Here is a 17027-nt window from a genome sequence, read left to right as displayed (position 1 = left end):
TCCACCAAAATACAGAGAACTTTCCCAGACTTGTTTTAGGTGATTTACTCTGCGTTTTCACAGTCTTGCCAGCATATTCCTTTGCAGTTGGAACTGCCATTTTCAGAAAGCAGCAAATTATGAGCCAATCGCATAGCTCAAAGCAGAATTCCACCTCTCAAATTGTTTGAAACTTTTTATCTTTAGCGTTACCCAACAAGAACTACTCCTTTGTTCCCCTCTGTTATCGTGACATAAGTGACCATAAATAGAATAGATATTATGCTTTGCATTCTGTAATACTTATTCTGTTTATTGTTCGTATTTATTTAATATGCACCAATTGGAGCAGTGCTGCCAATTTTGCTGTGTACCAGCAATGCAAGCACAATAATTATCGCATTATCTTCTAGTTTCATTAACATGAAATGATCATTTAAAGGGAGACTGTGAAATTTTTCGCATGCGCCTGTGGGAGCTTTAGGGCCATTTCGGTAAATGCAGCAACACATACTCCTCCTCCTGCTGTCCGTAGTTATAACAGACATGGTGACCTCAGGAGGAATGCCGGCCCAAATATAATATAATTTAATGATAACTAGACGTATGATTATGTATAAAAACACATTTATTTGCAAGTTTTTGAAATTGATAATAATTGAATGTATTCATTTTTAATTTAAAAAACGGTCTAACTCTTACACAGTATCACTTTAATGGTTTGCACTGGTGGGGGAAATTGATCAGGTATTTTTGCCTGAGATGCACACTTTATGAACAAAATAATAACTCAGTTTTAGTGTAGCCCTTGTGTAATGAGTGTTTTGATGTGGCTGCTACTGGATATGACGGATGGGGATTGGTATGTTTATGTGTTGGGAAAGGTGCGCAGGTTCTAATAACAAGGGTTGATGGATTGTTGAAATCTTTTGGTGAGAGGCAGTTTAGGGGCCAACGATGAAGACGTGACTCGCTGGGTTTGTTTTTGATTCGGTCATGAAAGACTACAGAAAAACAGTGGAATATGGATGACACCTGAAGCTTCTTCGATACTGCTTTCTCCCTCTCTCTCTCTCTTACCTCTCTTTGTTTGTTTACTTTTCCACATGTCAAGGATAAAGTACAATCAAAGCCATCGTATCAGTTTTTTTTCCCCTTAGTGAGATGTTGAAAGAGGGAAATGGAATCTAGGCTACTGCACTGGGACGAATTTCATCTATGATGTTACGCAGCGCGGCTCGATGTTATTTTAGGAATGTATTGCTTTTTAGCATGCAGCATGTCTACCGCTCTTGCAAAAAGCTGACATCTGTAATGCGACTTTGTTTGGATGGATCAGATGTTTATTATACTGTACATTATTGCAAAAAAAGCGGCAGCTATTTTATTTAATGATGAATCCAGGTGTAGTATGGATAAATATTTTGCTGAACCTAAAAAAAATATGCAAAAGTGACTATTTTATCTTAAGACGTGAGCAGGACTTCTCCATATTGCACCCAAGAGTTCTGTCTGATAACATTAGGAATTCCAATAGGTTACGAGCAGGAGTGATAATATTGATTAATGGTCTTATTTATGAAATATTAGAAACATTTTTTTTTTATCAGTGATACTATTCAAACAGTAGTTTGCAAGAGTAGGCATGAGGAAATACAATACAAAACAAAAACTGCATGCTGCATGCTTTATAGGAGCACAGTAGCGGACTGTGAAACTATGTTGTACTGTATATTAGTGCTAATATTGAAGTTTTTGTAGATCGTTGTAATACGATGCTGTTTTGTTTTTATTTGTTTTGGCTGATTTCGGACCGATAACCGGTATCAGGATACTTCTAATACAGACTAATTAATAACGCATTATTACCAGAGTATTACTTTATAAAGTATACCCATGGGCCTGAGCTCCCTCAATGCAAATCCCAGAGTACCTGAACTGTAAGGCAGACATACTAAACACTTGGGCACAATGTTTCTGAGACAGACAGACAGACAGACAGACAGATGAAAGGACTAACAGATACAAATCCATTTCCAATGACGTTGGAATGTTGTGTTAGATATTGTTAAAGAAATACAATGATTTGCAAATCGTGTCTAACCTTAATTGAATTCTTTGAATACAGTACAAAGACAGGGCATTTAATGTTCAAACTGGTAAACTTCATTGTTTTTAGAAAATAAACATGAACTTTGATTTTTAATGGCTCCAACACATTCTACAACAGCTGTTACAGGTAATAGAAAGGACCGATTAAGTTGAGGAATGCTCATCAAATACCTGTGTGGAACATCCCACTAATGGAACAGGCTAATTTTGAATGGGTGGGTGCCATGATAGGATAGAACAAGAAGCTTCCCTGGATCACTTTGTCATTCACAAGCAAAGATGGGGTGAGGTTCACCTCTTTGTGTGAAAATTTTCAAACGGTTTAAGGACAATATTCCTCTACATACAACTGCAAATAATTTATGGATTTCATCTACGGATTTTATTTCGACTATGATACCATCGATGGTTCAAAGAAGCAGCAAGGCCGAAAACCGGCACTCAATGCCTGTGACCTTCGATCCCTCAGGGATCACTGCATTAAATTAGCGTTCTCAATTCCCAAATGTTTTATTGATTGCTGGTAAAAGAATAGCTGATCTAGCAAAGTGGCAAACATGACTCCGTCCCAGCTGTCTTGGAACATGTTGCGGCCATAAATAAGTGAGTGAATATTTGCTCAAAAATGTATTTTTAATTTTATCTGTTTTTTTCTTGTGTTTTGAGTCTATACAATAAAATAAAGATTGAACATGTTTTGCGTATAATGGTATTCTATTTTTGTAAATTAATGTTTAACTCAAAGTCTGACCATTGAAATTGGGGTTGTAGATGGATGGACAGATGTATGGGCAGACAGACAGGCAGGCATTCAGGATGGATGGATGGATGGATACGATTCATTTTTTTCGTCTCTCTTTTTGCCGCTTCAGCATTGACACCTAAAAGAGACTGTAGGCTAATTGGAGGTGATGCTTTCACATGTGATGAAACCTCACGGCACAGTTGGAGCTCATTATTTTGCGAGTCGGCGTTCAGTGTTCTGTTCTCGCTGCAAGCAATAGACCTTTCTCTATGGGCCATTTGTTATTGAAGCCCATCTGTAGCTTCACCTTAGTGCAGCGCTGCTGCTTAGCAAGTGTTCCTCTAGTCTCTGTCGCGTGTGTTCACTTCCATCTCTTGTGTTTGATGAGGTGAATAATAGTTGGCCGGGACTAAAATTAGGGCAAAATTAGGTCCTCAATGAGGTCAAGCCTATTACCGATGATTTGTAAATATCACCCAATTTGAAGTTCGACCCGGTCTCTTCCTTCAGATGAAAGGCTCGAGTACTTTGAGGTGAGAAAACTCGAGTCGAAAAAGTCCCCCAACTTCATGCGGCATCATTAAGCTTCACTTCAGACAGATATTCTTTCCTGTGAAGTTTTGTACAGTATTTGTCATTACTTAGCATAGACTGTACACGAGACGCACTGCAGAGTTAATAGCCCAGACAACCTTTATGTAACTATCCTTCATCTCGATGGCATAGCGTGATGTCTGCTTGTTACTGTCAGACGGGGGCATAAGGAATAATTGAATGCGATCTATTTTATAACTATAGGCTATGATCACAGGAGTAAAACAGTGAAGAGATTAGGTTGAAAGGAGGCAACCTATAGAATTTTGATTGTCTCATTATAATCGGTAGTCATTTTATGAAGAAAGTGTGATTCGGGTCTACTCCTATTTTATTTGTACTGAAGGACAGACCGCCTTCCTGCCATTTCCTTGATGAAAGAACATTATTGAAGTTACAATGTTTGCCTTTCAATTTAGACAATCTCTCTGAAATATGAAGGAACACTTCCCGACACAATTTTTACATGCTGCTTTTGAACAGTTTGATTTGAAATGCAATGTTCTGGAGACAAAAAGGTGTTTCATTTTTTTTCCCCAACCTTTGATTAAATTCTGACTTGTGGATTGAATCAGCAGCAAATCTGCGCATAAGTCTTTCCATTAAAGATCTAACTATGGTTCCTGCTTGGCTTTGGCCAACTGGAAGTTGGGTAGTTTCATTTTGTTCGTCTAGGTGTGAAAAGAAATTTCACATGCCAGTCTCGACTTAATTTTGCCCTAACTTCATTGGAAGTGGGGTCATAGATAGGAAATACAAATTGCCTGTATGCATTATATGTTGAAGTATTATTAATTTGTTTTTTGAACAGCTGTCAAGTTAATATTTTTTGTCGGATATATTTACTTTAGGGTTTTCATGCTCTTGCTCACGTGACCGAGCCTGATCACAATATTTTCAGATGATCAGAATCAGCGGGATTTTTTTTTAACGACTACAAAAAAAAATAATCCAGAAGTACATAGCTAAAATATAAAATATTATTATTTTCAGTTGTATATATAACATGAAAACTCCACACAAGACCTGGGTTTGCAAGGTGGAATTGAAACCGGGACCTGTCTGTCAAATGGAAATATATTAATGTGGAAAGCAAAAGTGACTTGGAATGTGTAAAAATTGCAAGCATTTTGCATGGCAGAAATGTAGCTGTGTTTAACACAAGTAATTTTAAATGTCACATGACACAGTGGTGCCTCCCAAAAACAGACTTTAATGTTTTCCTTGGTTTAAACCACCGCTCGTGTCACTCACTGGTCTCATGTGTTTGTTTGTTTTTTTGACAAAACTAACAAAGTTACATTGTATTTTCATTTTCCTCTCAATACATTGCTGAAGTTTTGGATTGGTACTCAATATTGGCAGAATCCTTAGAATCAGACTCGGGTGCAAAACAATGGCATCAGAATCCAAATTTTTTATATGAGGAATATTGTCCTTAAATTGTTGGACAGTTTTCACAAAGAGGTGAACCTCGCTCCATCTTTGCTTGTGAATTAAAATTCAATGCAAAAGTTGAATATCTTTGAGAATGAAAAGATAACCACCCTAAAATATGATGTACTTTTAATTGGTTTTGGTCAATATATCACTACATATACATATATATCGCTCTGAAAATTTTTGGTCATGACAGACCTACTGATAAAGCTGATGGAGCCAATGCAAAAGTAGACAGAGGAGCAAGCACTCAAATAGAGGGCAGAGAGTGTTGAAGTATGTCCAGCATATTTATGATCTGAAACAATCAGAATAAATTACTTGCCTATTTTACACTGTACATTGTTTTTTTTTTTTTTTTTAGCTTCCCCGAGATTAAGTCCATCACTCTCCCACCACTTATCTCTAACTCTTGTCTGTGCCAGCTTTTTAGACTGTGAAATGGAGAGCGGTTATTTTCCCCTCTTCTCCCTGTATGTTAATGACACGCTAATCTGTTCCTGAGCGAGCGCCTGTTAAGCTACCATTATGGAAATAGCTGGGTATCATGTGCCGTTCTGGGACGCGCCTGAAATGTATGCCTTATTTCCACTTTTAAAGTTTTCCTCTTCCCCTTTAATAAGGCCGAGGATTTCCTTTGAGGGATGAAGTGCAGATAAACAAACATGGTAATGACGAGTATGGGGAGAGGCTTTGCACGTTTGGAGGTCTGGTTGTTTTCAGATTCTGAATGTTGTTTGTGCTAATAAACGGGCACATTGGAAAGCTTTTTGGCCATACAGGGCATGTGACTTAAAGGGGTCGTAACAGGAAGCCGACTTTTTATAGCTTTGAACCATGTTCCCATGTTGATTTCTCACACGGAACACTCCCAAAGTATTATTTTCCTTCAATGATGCGTTTCCAAGCATTCCTTGCTTATTCTGGTCTGTGTCTGTCACACTGGCCCCGCCCGTGGAGATGAAAACGGCTTGAAGTGCGCTTATGACGACAGGAGCAAGACAGGAGCAATTCGTACCTCCCCAACACCCTCCTTACACCTTTGCAAGAGAAAATACACACCCGCCTGTTTTTGTCATGAATACATACTGGTTTACCACGGGTACTGATTTGATAGAAAGAACGCGCCTTAGTGAGAGTAGTGTATTGACGATGTTTCGGATTTTAATGTCAATAAAACGCCTGTTTTTGGCCTCGTTATTCACGCTGTTAAAATAGTCTCAATCGGCCGTGAGCCTCGTGAGGACGAGTGGTCAGAATGATGCATGGATGCATTTTGCCGACATTGAGTGACAAGGAGGCAAGGCAGCCACACGGTAAGGGATGAGGTCTGTGCAAACGGGTCGTTTTTCTTCCTGGTCAGAAATATGGGTACCATAAAACTCATATTTAATAAGAAATTAAATTGCAAATGCATCAAACGTAATTTATATGCACATACAGTATTACACTGTGGAAAGTAAATCTCATGTTTAAGCCAAGCATTACAAATATACCACTAAGCCCATCTGATTTACTATTGGTTCCCTGGTAAATTGAATGCAGAGATCTGTTCCTAAACGCATTATATACAGTATGTTTGTAGATACAAATATTAATTAGACAAAACAAAGTTTATGTATTTGTATTTATTTCTTTTTATCTACAATGGGCAATAGGGCTTGAAATGCCCTTTAGTTAACGCCATCAATAGTCTTACTGCAGCAGGATGCTTTTTTTTGGAAGAAAAATCATTCTGCCACAATCTACAATAAAAGAAAACTTTCTGGATATGCTCAGTGTCCTTGATGCCTCAATACCTATTCTTCGCCGTTAGCTGTTAGCAGCCTGACAGCAATACTGTGGGATTGAGGGACGAAGAAAGATGGAAATGTTTTCTCTCGGTATACCTATATAAGTTGATTTTGCTGTGATAGTGTTTGTTTTACTCAGTGGCAGGAAAATAACTATTAATTGAAACAAATTATTAGGCATGTGTTCATATTCCAAAGTTGAGGACTGAGATCACGTGCCGGTACGTCGAATCGCCTCAGGACAACTCTAATTTGTCCCAATAATGTGTGAATAGCCTCCATTTGCTTGTATGCACTTTACATTATTCACTCATGTTGGACCTTGAGTGAGAAATGGATGACGCAAGACTGACAACACCATCTAAAGATTTACAGTATATGGAAAGACATAATTGTTTGATTGATTTTTGTGTGTGTCTAGTTCCTCCTGGCCTCAATATGAAGCAGCTGTGATGGGTAGCAGCTGACTGTCTCTCTCTCTCTTTTGCGTCACTCTTGAAATTAAATTGCTTATGGCTTGACTTCCTCATGCCCCCCATCACTTGATTTGCTCTCGTCTTCATATTCAAGTGAACGTACCACATGTGTAAAGGATCCTTCCTTGGGGGACAGGGTTTGTACATAAACACCAAGCACTTGAGGATGGAGGGCAAATTGCATCCGTTTTGAAGCCGGTGCTCAAGAGTCAACTAATTAAAAAGCAGGATTTGTATAGAATCATCAATACAAATGACTGACAGACCAAAATGCGCTTCTCAGAGTTTAAAAAGGTACACTTTTGGAATAAATAAGTGTGGCGGGAGGTTAAGGGAGTGTAATACGAGTGGGAGTTATGTAGGCTGATGTGAGAGAGGGAAATGAGAAAGCATCTCAAAGTTTTTCTTGCCATTTGCAGCTCACATTAAATTTACTGCTGGGGCTGTAACCTCATGATTCCTGTTAAGATGATGAAAACATTCCTGAGTCTTGTCTGACACCGTCTTAAAGGTTCTGCTTGGATTTAAAGACTTAGGGGAGGCTTTTGTTACACATTTTCAAGCCCATCCATCAGTACACCCGTCGTTGAACAAAGCAATTTGCCAGATATTATATATTACAGAATATTGTCAGCAAGCTCAGGGTTATGGGGTGCTTGTTCAGTATATGGAACGCTTAATGACTTTTACCTTTTTCTTCCCGTAATATGCATGGGTATCCACGAACATCAACAGAGATCCTGCATTTATTTTTTTTTACATTTTTTTTAAAATTCTGTCTGTTGATGAGTCCCAGATTGGCTATCAACCAGTCAAGTTACAGCATTACCCTGTCTCTTGTTCAAAGTCAACCGGGAGAGACTCTAGCTCACCAGCGACCTGAATATGGACAATAGCTATCAAAAATGCATGCATGAATGATTATAAATTAAGCATCATTATTGTGACTTAAACATTAAGGTTTCTCCTCAAGTGCCGTACATGGGCTGTGTCAGGTGCAAAATTCTGCGTCAGTACGTACTGAATATATACAGTATACTACACCTCACTGTATTTTACTCTCAGAGTTTCCTATAAAGCATTAAGAAAGTTCCAAACATTGCATTGTTAAACTACTTCAATGGTAATGTTCATATTTCCAGAATTTCTTGGAGGCTATTTGTGCCGTAAGAAGACCCACAGAACTTTTACAAGTTATCAGCGGAGGATTGTAAAGCCATTCCCAAACCTTCATCGTCAGCATTTGTCAAATGACGCAATGCGGGCATGCCAGCTGGATGTTTGATGAGACTGGGATTCCGTTCACGTTTACTATGAGATCCTGCACCATAATGCTCTCATCAATATAAGCAAGTATAACTACGTTTTCTGTAGTTTTAAAAAGCATGATTGAGGAAGATTAATGTTCAATCATTTCCAGCAACAACTTGGCTGAGCTGAAAGTACAGTGGGCCCCCGGTTTACGAGATTAATCCATTCTGCGGTTGGGATCATTACATGAATTCGCCGTATAGCGGGTAATCCAAACCTATGTTGGTTCGCTAATGCATGTAAAACCCTAGGTAGGTAAAAACATCAAAATTGTATATACATATTAAAAAATGGTATCAAAATCGTAAGTGCTACGTTTATATAATATACATGTATACAATTAAAAAAACATCATAAATAAAAAATATAGAAAGGATTTATTTACCTTTATGTGACAAGCTTGTTAGGCCATATTCCCTAATGAGAGTAGCCTACGTCGCAGAGCACGTCGTAAACTGAAAAAAAACGTAAGGCAGGGATGTCGTAAACCGGGTGTCCACTGTACTACCTTTTTCATGCTTTCAAATTGACACCATGTTAAACTACAGTGTGCCACCATCTACCTCTCGACACTGGCATTACAACCAAAATAAACAAAAGGTGACAGAACAAAATAGTGATGAACATGACAACTAAATCTTCAACGGAGGGCTTTATTTTAAAATCAGTCTTAGGTACAAAAAGGTTTGAGAGTGCTATCCAAGAAAACCATGGCAAATGAGCTGATTGCCTGGTCCCATATTCTAAGTAACTTCATTCAGCTAACTTAGTTATTCTTTTGAGAAGCAGACAAGGTTTATCCTGTCGATTCTTGGTTTGTTTGTTTGTCATTTGTTTGAAAACTCCTCACGTTGCTTACTAATCAGTGATAACTGAGTGTAAGATGATTTTTATTTTCTTTATTTTGGGACAAATCTGAATAATAAGGACCTCGATTACAATTTTTGACCTCATTGACCAAAGTTTGACCTTCAGTACTTACTAATAGATTAATATTTGCAAGACCACTCATGCAGAATTTCTGCATAATACAGCGTCACATACTGTATTGCATTATATTATACAAGGCACAATGAACTAATGGTGATTTATTCACCCTGTGTAATTCTTTATTCATATGCACATTATCAGCCATCAAAAGAACAAATTTAGGAGAACCGACTGCATAAATTTCCTGAAATTATTCCAATATAATAATCTCATTCTTTTCATGAAAGTACATTTGGTGGCTTTTACAAGCCTGATTACTGCCCCCGGTGGCTGCTAATGAATAACGTCTCACAAAAATGCCTTCCAAACATCTCAGAAGTCAATCATTTGTCAGTTAAGCTTTTAGTTGACTAAATGGCGACTTTGTGTTTATTCTAGTTGTGGGCTCCCAGGGGACAAAGGGTTAGCTATGTGGCCACTGCTCCCCTTCTCATCAGGGAGAAAAAAAAAAACAAAAACTGAATGTTGTTCAGGCATGCCTGCAAGCTGCCTGTGCATGTATCTGCATCTTTGGCTTTGTGTCTTTCTGCCGTTCTTGTACGGAAAGGCCCATGGAGTGCAGACAATTCGCGGCTTTGTGTGTATGGGTATGTGTGTGTGTGTCCTGATGTCATGCTGTGTACTGTACTGAATGGATTGGGGGGAACAAGGCGTGTGAAAATCCCACCCTAGCCTACCTTGCGACAGTCAGCTCTATGTGTAAGATGGAGACTGAATACTCTATAGTGGAACAAGCACAGTCTTTGTTGGCAAATATGATTCTTTATTGTTCTTATTACCAGGAAACCTAATAAACTGACAAAGAGTCGCGAACGAGATCACTGACACGCAATATTAAGTCTCTTACCAGCTTGCAAGTACTTACCGGATGTAGTTGCTTTACTTTAGTTATGTTACGTTACATTTTTGTTAAATGCAATTGTGATTCAATAGGCACATTATGAATGCAGACATGGGATCAATATTATACGGTATGCACAGTTATACTCACTCTCCATCGCAATTTTATATGTTGATTTTTTTTTTAAATCTTATTCCTTCAAAAAAAAGTGGATCCTGAACAACCTTCCACACCAATCTTGCCTAATTTGCCTTGAGAGATTTTTAAAGTATCCATCCATCCATCCATCCATCCATCCATCCATCCATCCATCATCAAGCTCAGCATCTCAAGTAAGAAGAATATAAACTAATCTGCACTAGTCACCACGCAACTACTGTAAAAGATGATCCCAGAACCACATAAGATATCTTCACACTTAATTAATCAACATAGTACAACCTAACTACTGGAACAGAGCATTTTTGCTTTAATGTTTGAGAATATTGGGAGAGCAAAGTAGACGTCATTGCTCAGCTATATGCGGAGCAGGAATGACGTAAGTAATCGCACGTAGCATGGTGTCATCACACATCTTTCATCTTTCACTGCAGCATGCAGGCCGGCTTTCCCGTCTTAAACGCACAGGTATAAATAATTTTAAAAATGTATTCCTAATTCAACTAAGAACAGAAGTGCTTTTGGTGAAATCAATATTATGCTATATATATATATATATATATATATATATATATCTTGTTACATATGTGCAACAGCAGTTAGCTTTTAGCACTGTTGATTTTGTCTATTTTTATTGTTTTTGTTTTTTTGTTTTGCGTGTTATGCATTGTCCTACCCGTGATCTTACCGATATTATATTTTTGATCGACCGGTCAACCTCGATCGACGCATTGAGCCCGCCCAAATTTAGAGTCTTCAATGAACCTAACTCCGCACAAGAAGGGCTGAGTCGTGATTCAATCCTAGACACACAACTATGAATTTCTAATCTATCTACTGATAATCTCTTTCAATTCAGTCCAAATTGTTCAAATACAGTCATAGAACTTGCCCCAACATGTCTCAGAAACATTAGGAACTGAGTTCTCGGTAGAGTCAAGTGCCATTGTCAACACCCGATTGATCCACATAGATGCATGTCCCAATTGATTGTATCTTTAAGTAACGTGTAATTGGATCCTTTTGGTGCTAGTCAGATGAGATGCCGGAGACGAATGCGGCAGTGTTAACCTCAGGGGAAATCCGATTCATTTTTTTCCTTTGCGCCTAACCTCCACACAGGATGTGGTGAATTTTAAATTGGGAGGTGATTTGATAGTGCGCGCGCACATAGGCAAATGATCGCTGACCATGGACACGCTCCAACTGGGCGGACGGCGCACAGCCGACCTCATCCTTGGGTGACATAACCAATAAACAAAGAGGATGGATACTATTTGATTAGAGTGTGGTTGCTACTTCCTGATCCTCATAAATCATCTCTTTTGGGGAAAAAAGGGTGGTCTGATTTATCTGCTGATGAGTTTAATACGTGTTAAGTCAAGATGTAAATTTGTTCCTTTTTCATCGGTTCCTTGTTAAAAAAAAAAAAAATGGCTATATTGTGCCATCACAAGCCATCATCCAGTAAGTGGGATCTTTGCTCATCTCGCGTCTATCTGCTGTTTCGGGTTTGGGCTTGTTGTTTTGTTCCGTGCTCTTGCCTCTCACTCCATATAGACATATGCTCTGTTTTTCCCTCTAATTGGTTCACTGTATTCATGCGGGAATATGTAGCAGGACCTAGTTGGTGCACAGCTGGCTTATGGATGGACATCTCAATGATGGCCCGTTAAAGCAATCTGTCACTTAATGCAAGAGGTGAGGCAAAGCTGTAGTAAAGGAATACAATAAAGCGAGGGTGCATTCATTGCGAGTGTGGGCGACAATAGAGAAGGTACAGCGAGGCAGAACCACCTTCAAGGAAAGGGAGACCTCCCATCATGTTAATGCAGCCAACAGGCAGTTATAGTATTGTGAAATAGCATGTCGTGTATAACAGGAGGGAGGTCATGGGCAGTCAGTCATTGCATTTGTGTTTGTGTGTCCGAGCTTGGGCCGGGGGTTTGAAAATGCAATTGTAGTACTTGGTTGTTCAGTTTATTTATTTATTTATTTTTAGTTCTACTTTGCATTATGTTGAATAACCCATACTTTTTGTTGTAGATTCTAGGATTTTCTCTGTTTTCTGAGAATTCTTGAAACTTAACTATAACAGTTAGTTGGGAATTTGAATATAGGTGTTACATTACTAGCATTGTTACTAGCATTTTGCCATTTTCTCAATGGGTGTTCACAACCTTCCAAAATGAATGCAAATTGTAGGGTCCAGTCTAGCATGAATCCCTGTTGGTTGTTTCCTGAGCCCAGAGCACCTGTGAAGTCCTTTTTTGTCCGCAAGCAAAAATAGCACACGGCAAAGTGACTGCCCTCTGAGGATAAAATTTGCTGGATTTTGCTGCTTGATATCATAATCCACAAACGAAATACTACAGAATTCCAGGATAAGACTAGTGGAGATGCAGAGAACATATTTTACTTGCATATCCTTTTAAAAGGATTTTTACACCGCTCAACCACTCGCATGCATTTCTAGTTTCCTTGTTAATTTGCATACAACACTGGTGGTGGTGTTACTGTGTTTAAATGTCAGAGATTATAGTATTCAGGCATTGTCTAGTATCTACCTTTTAGGTGTTAAAGTGTGTGTTGTCTGTTGTCAGGAATTCATTCATGTCAAGCCAAGGAACTGTTTACCTTGACCTAGCTTGTGTCGTCTTATGCAACAAATCCATGCAAACCTTTAACTCATTGTTTTGTCCTTGTTTTTTTTTTTTTTTCTCCATTGTTGCCAAAATTCACAGTGTCCCTTGGCGTATGCGCCCATCTACTCAGCTTTTCAACTATACTTTGCTTCTTGTTGTTTTAGCGTCTGGACCAGCAACAAAGGAGCTGTCAAAAAGAAAACAAAAAATCAAAGAGCGATAAAGAATTTCAGAGAAGAAGTCAGTTTATCCCCAGAGGTTTTTCAAATGAGGATACAGTATTTGAAAGATATACTGGCCTTTGTACCTCATCTCATCAACCGATATCACACACCTGTCTATGCAGTAATGGGAACTTTGGCAACATATTCACTTTATGTTGTTTTTGAAAACTCAAATCCAGTTTTTTTTATGCCAGCATCTCTGCTGGCTGGTTCTGGATTTAAATATGGAGGTTGATTGACACTTTCTAGTGTTTAGCTTTGACAGCCCTCATTTGTTATTGGCGACGGGCTTTCAGCGAATGGCTGACGTTTTGAGCTTCAGTGTCTGTCACTCTGTGATGGCTCCAACACAACACTGCCGATGAGGACGCCGTTTTTTGTGGCAGGGTCTTTTCATCAACAAGCCCTATAGGCGGTTGTTCATGCTGGCTCAGGCTCAGAAGGTCATGGGAAGACTAAACATACTGCAAAACAATCACAAGCTATAGCTACTGGCTGCAGTGTTTTCTCACTATGTCATTGAAAGACATTGCAGACTGGTATCATTGTCGAAAAATGCCATATGGTCTCAAACCCCCCCAATACCAAACGCTTTGGATTGTCGTTTTTGGGTGACCAAGGGCGCAGTCAGGAGAAATCTGCTGTGTACCTTGAAAGAATTTGTTGCCGCATGTCTAAATGGATGTGATAAAAATATGCAAGTGGGCTCAACTAAAATATCAGTGTAATGATCAGTGTGCACTACAGTCATGGACACATTTTTGTCCTGATTCAAAGCTGTCAAGAAAAGGAACAGGGTCTCTTAGGGTGTGAACGTGTTGATAGGAAAAAGGATGAAAGGTGACTCATCTTCCTGTTTTTTCATTTGTTTCACTGTTAAGATGTGTCTTACAGGCAAAAGTCAACAACATCCAATATTTTGTCCTTCACGCATCACGTAAAATGTTTCAAGCACCCAACCACTTCAAAAACTCACTTTTCAAAACTATGTTTATATGACATGCCGACAGCAGCGCATTGCTCAGCTGAATGAATTTGTCGTGTGTCCGGTCTGCTTGTTACCCGAAAATCCCCTATTCCCAAGTAAGTTCATTTTCAGCTACCAACACGTGCTGCCTCGCTTAGGGAATAGCACCCGAAACCTTTTTCTAAAACCTTCATTTTCCTTGTGCTGTGAGCCACAACAAAATATGTTGTTATGGAAGGATGAAAATGTCCAAACATCTTCTTTCTTTTTGAAAGTTTGTTTTTCCTTTTGTTAGTTTATGCTCTCTATTGTGTTGGGATTCCCTCAGCATGTAACCTACATACAAATGATATTCGCTGAATTTGTAGCGTGTTTGCAACACCGGATCCAAGTGAATTAATGATGATCATCCCATCTCCTTTCTGATTTTTCTTTCCTCCATCCTTCCAATTCTTGGGGATCGGTTGGTCCCCACGCAGCTTTAAAATCATTGAAGGCTGGTATTAATGTTGATGCAGTTGATTAGTTTTGGCATTGACTTTGCTAATGCCGCTTTCATTCGGACAGATTGTAGAGGTTTACCACACGTTGTAGAGCATTTAAAGTCCCAAATGTTAAAATGGGTCAAGAGCAGTTGTGTGACGTAAGGCAGAGAGTAAATACTAAATATTTAAACATAAAATATTTGCTCATAAATAAAGAATGAACTATATTTAATCAGTAATGTATTTGCCATCATAAAACCTAACGCTACAGGCATTGTTCCACATAATATTGAAACATTATTAGATTATTTGAATTGATTAGATTATCAGAATGTATACGTGCAAAGCTCCGGTCCATGGTGTTGCCCTCTTTACAGGCTTACTTAAAAGTTCTGAATCGTGCGGCTGCGGGCAAGTTTAACATAAGAAGTTCTACTGTATGTATAATCGTATAGCAAGTGTAAATTTCTGACAAAAAAAAAAAAAATGCATGCAAGTCAGAGTAATGCAGTGTGCGTGTGTGCAACTGGTAGTCAAGGGCTGCGATGATGAGCATGATGCGTCCTATCCCCATTAGTGTTAGCCTAGATCTGTCAGCGCCTTGTTGCGTTCCTCCTTGGCAAAAACCCCAGCCCTTGAGGAACAACAGGATGGGCCAAACTCACACATGCTTGTGTGTATTGTTTTTGTTTGTATGCACATCCTGGCTAGTTTAGCCAGTTTGTCATTCTCTGACTCCTCAGTGTGTCAGTGTTTTTCAAATGTTTTTTTGTTTTTTTGGCATTTTATCCATATATCTACATTATGTGGTGAGCCAAGTGTCACTTTTTCACTGTATTAAATGAAAGTAGCTTTCTCTTATCATGTAAAAAAAGTCATCAGCAACGTTTGCACAGCCGGATCAATAGCAACATTTGCACAGCCGCACCGATGTAATTTTCCAAGTCGAGCCATACACAACGGCACAACTAATGAACAAGTAGCATTACAGAGGCTGTCCTTGCGGTGCTCCTGCTGCTATCGCTTAATTCAATGTCCTACATTCTCCCTCTGCTGTTACAACCGAGAGTGGGTTATGGGGACTTTGATAAAGAGATAGCATTTTCTCCCCCATGCACACTCCTTTATGAACTTTTGACACTGCCTCTAATTAATATCTCTGCTATTTATTAGCTGTGACACGCCATCTCCCAGCAGCCAACCACTCACATAACCATTCTGTTTGTCTCAAGCCTGCAAGTCATGTTTGGTTTCCGAACTTGTAAACAACTCAAACTACTGATGCGTAGGCTTTTTGTGACTCTAAGCAATGTTTCCTTACTTTTTTTTTTTCAGTCTGGTGTCTGGCCGGCATTTTGTTGCTTTTATCGACAGTACTTATGATGACACAGGGTGCATTTTGGCTTTGAGACAGCCCCGTACAATCTGTACTATACTTTTCACATCTTTCAAAGCTCTTCTGACAAGAGCGAGAAAGAGCGTGTCACATTTATAGCGTTCCAGATGGCCGACTTTTTGTCCGGCCTTCAATTCTGATGGTGTGATGATGATACCTCGCTGATGGTCGGCCTTAGTTACCTCCATTAGGAAGGTTCTGTTTGTGTGTGTCTTTCTGCAGGAAAACAGGTGTTTCTTGGGGCAAGAAATATGTTTTTTTTGGAAAGACACACACACATACACGCCAAAAAACTACATATTGTGTATTCACAATATGTTTGCTCAGAAAATTCGTTTAATATATTTCATAAAATTATGAACTACAGAGTTTTGGGGAGATTTCAACCATGTTACAATGTTGACTTCTTACTCTATACACCCCAAGTGCTATTTAAATTCATTGATGCATTTCTAAGCATTCCTTACTTACACTTCCCTCTCAGCACTGCCCCCCTCCTCCATTCTACGACGATATCAAGCCCCCGTAGGAGAAGAAATTGAAGAGGACAATCTAGTAAACAGGAATGTTTCCTTTATTGATTACCACATTTTACTGTAGAAAATGCCGAAGTGGTGAAAATATGTGTTTGGGTGCACACACACGGACAATAAACGCCAGTATTAAATAAAAAATAAGAGCCATGATGATGTTAATACGCTTGGTGTCAAAGTTTTTCAATGAATTTTTAAAGAGAGTCAATGTTTCTGTGGGAACCTGTGCGGTTGTGGTGGAAATGCAGAGAGTTCAGTTCTCTTGACTGTTTCAAGCACACTCGTAGAAATAAACACATTTTTGCCACATACAATTTTTTGTTAAGTCACCCGTACA

General features: G+C 38.9%; 1 protein-coding gene across 1 annotated transcript in view; it reads left to right on the top strand.

Annotated features, from left to right (window-relative positions):
• The window catches only part of commd10 (COMM domain containing 10), a 44119-nt gene that overhangs the window by 25937 nt on the left and 1155 nt on the right, over positions 1 to 17027 (top strand). The window lies entirely within an intron of this gene.

This window comes from Hippichthys cyanospilos, chromosome 1 (genome assembly GCF_059441005.1).
Source record: "Hippichthys cyanospilos isolate Australia breed blue-spotted pipefish chromosome 1, RoL_Hcya_1.0, whole genome shotgun sequence".
Taxonomy (NCBI): domain Eukaryota; kingdom Metazoa; phylum Chordata; class Actinopteri; order Syngnathiformes; family Syngnathidae; genus Hippichthys; species Hippichthys cyanospilos.
This window is presented reverse-complemented; position numbering and strand designations above follow the sequence as displayed.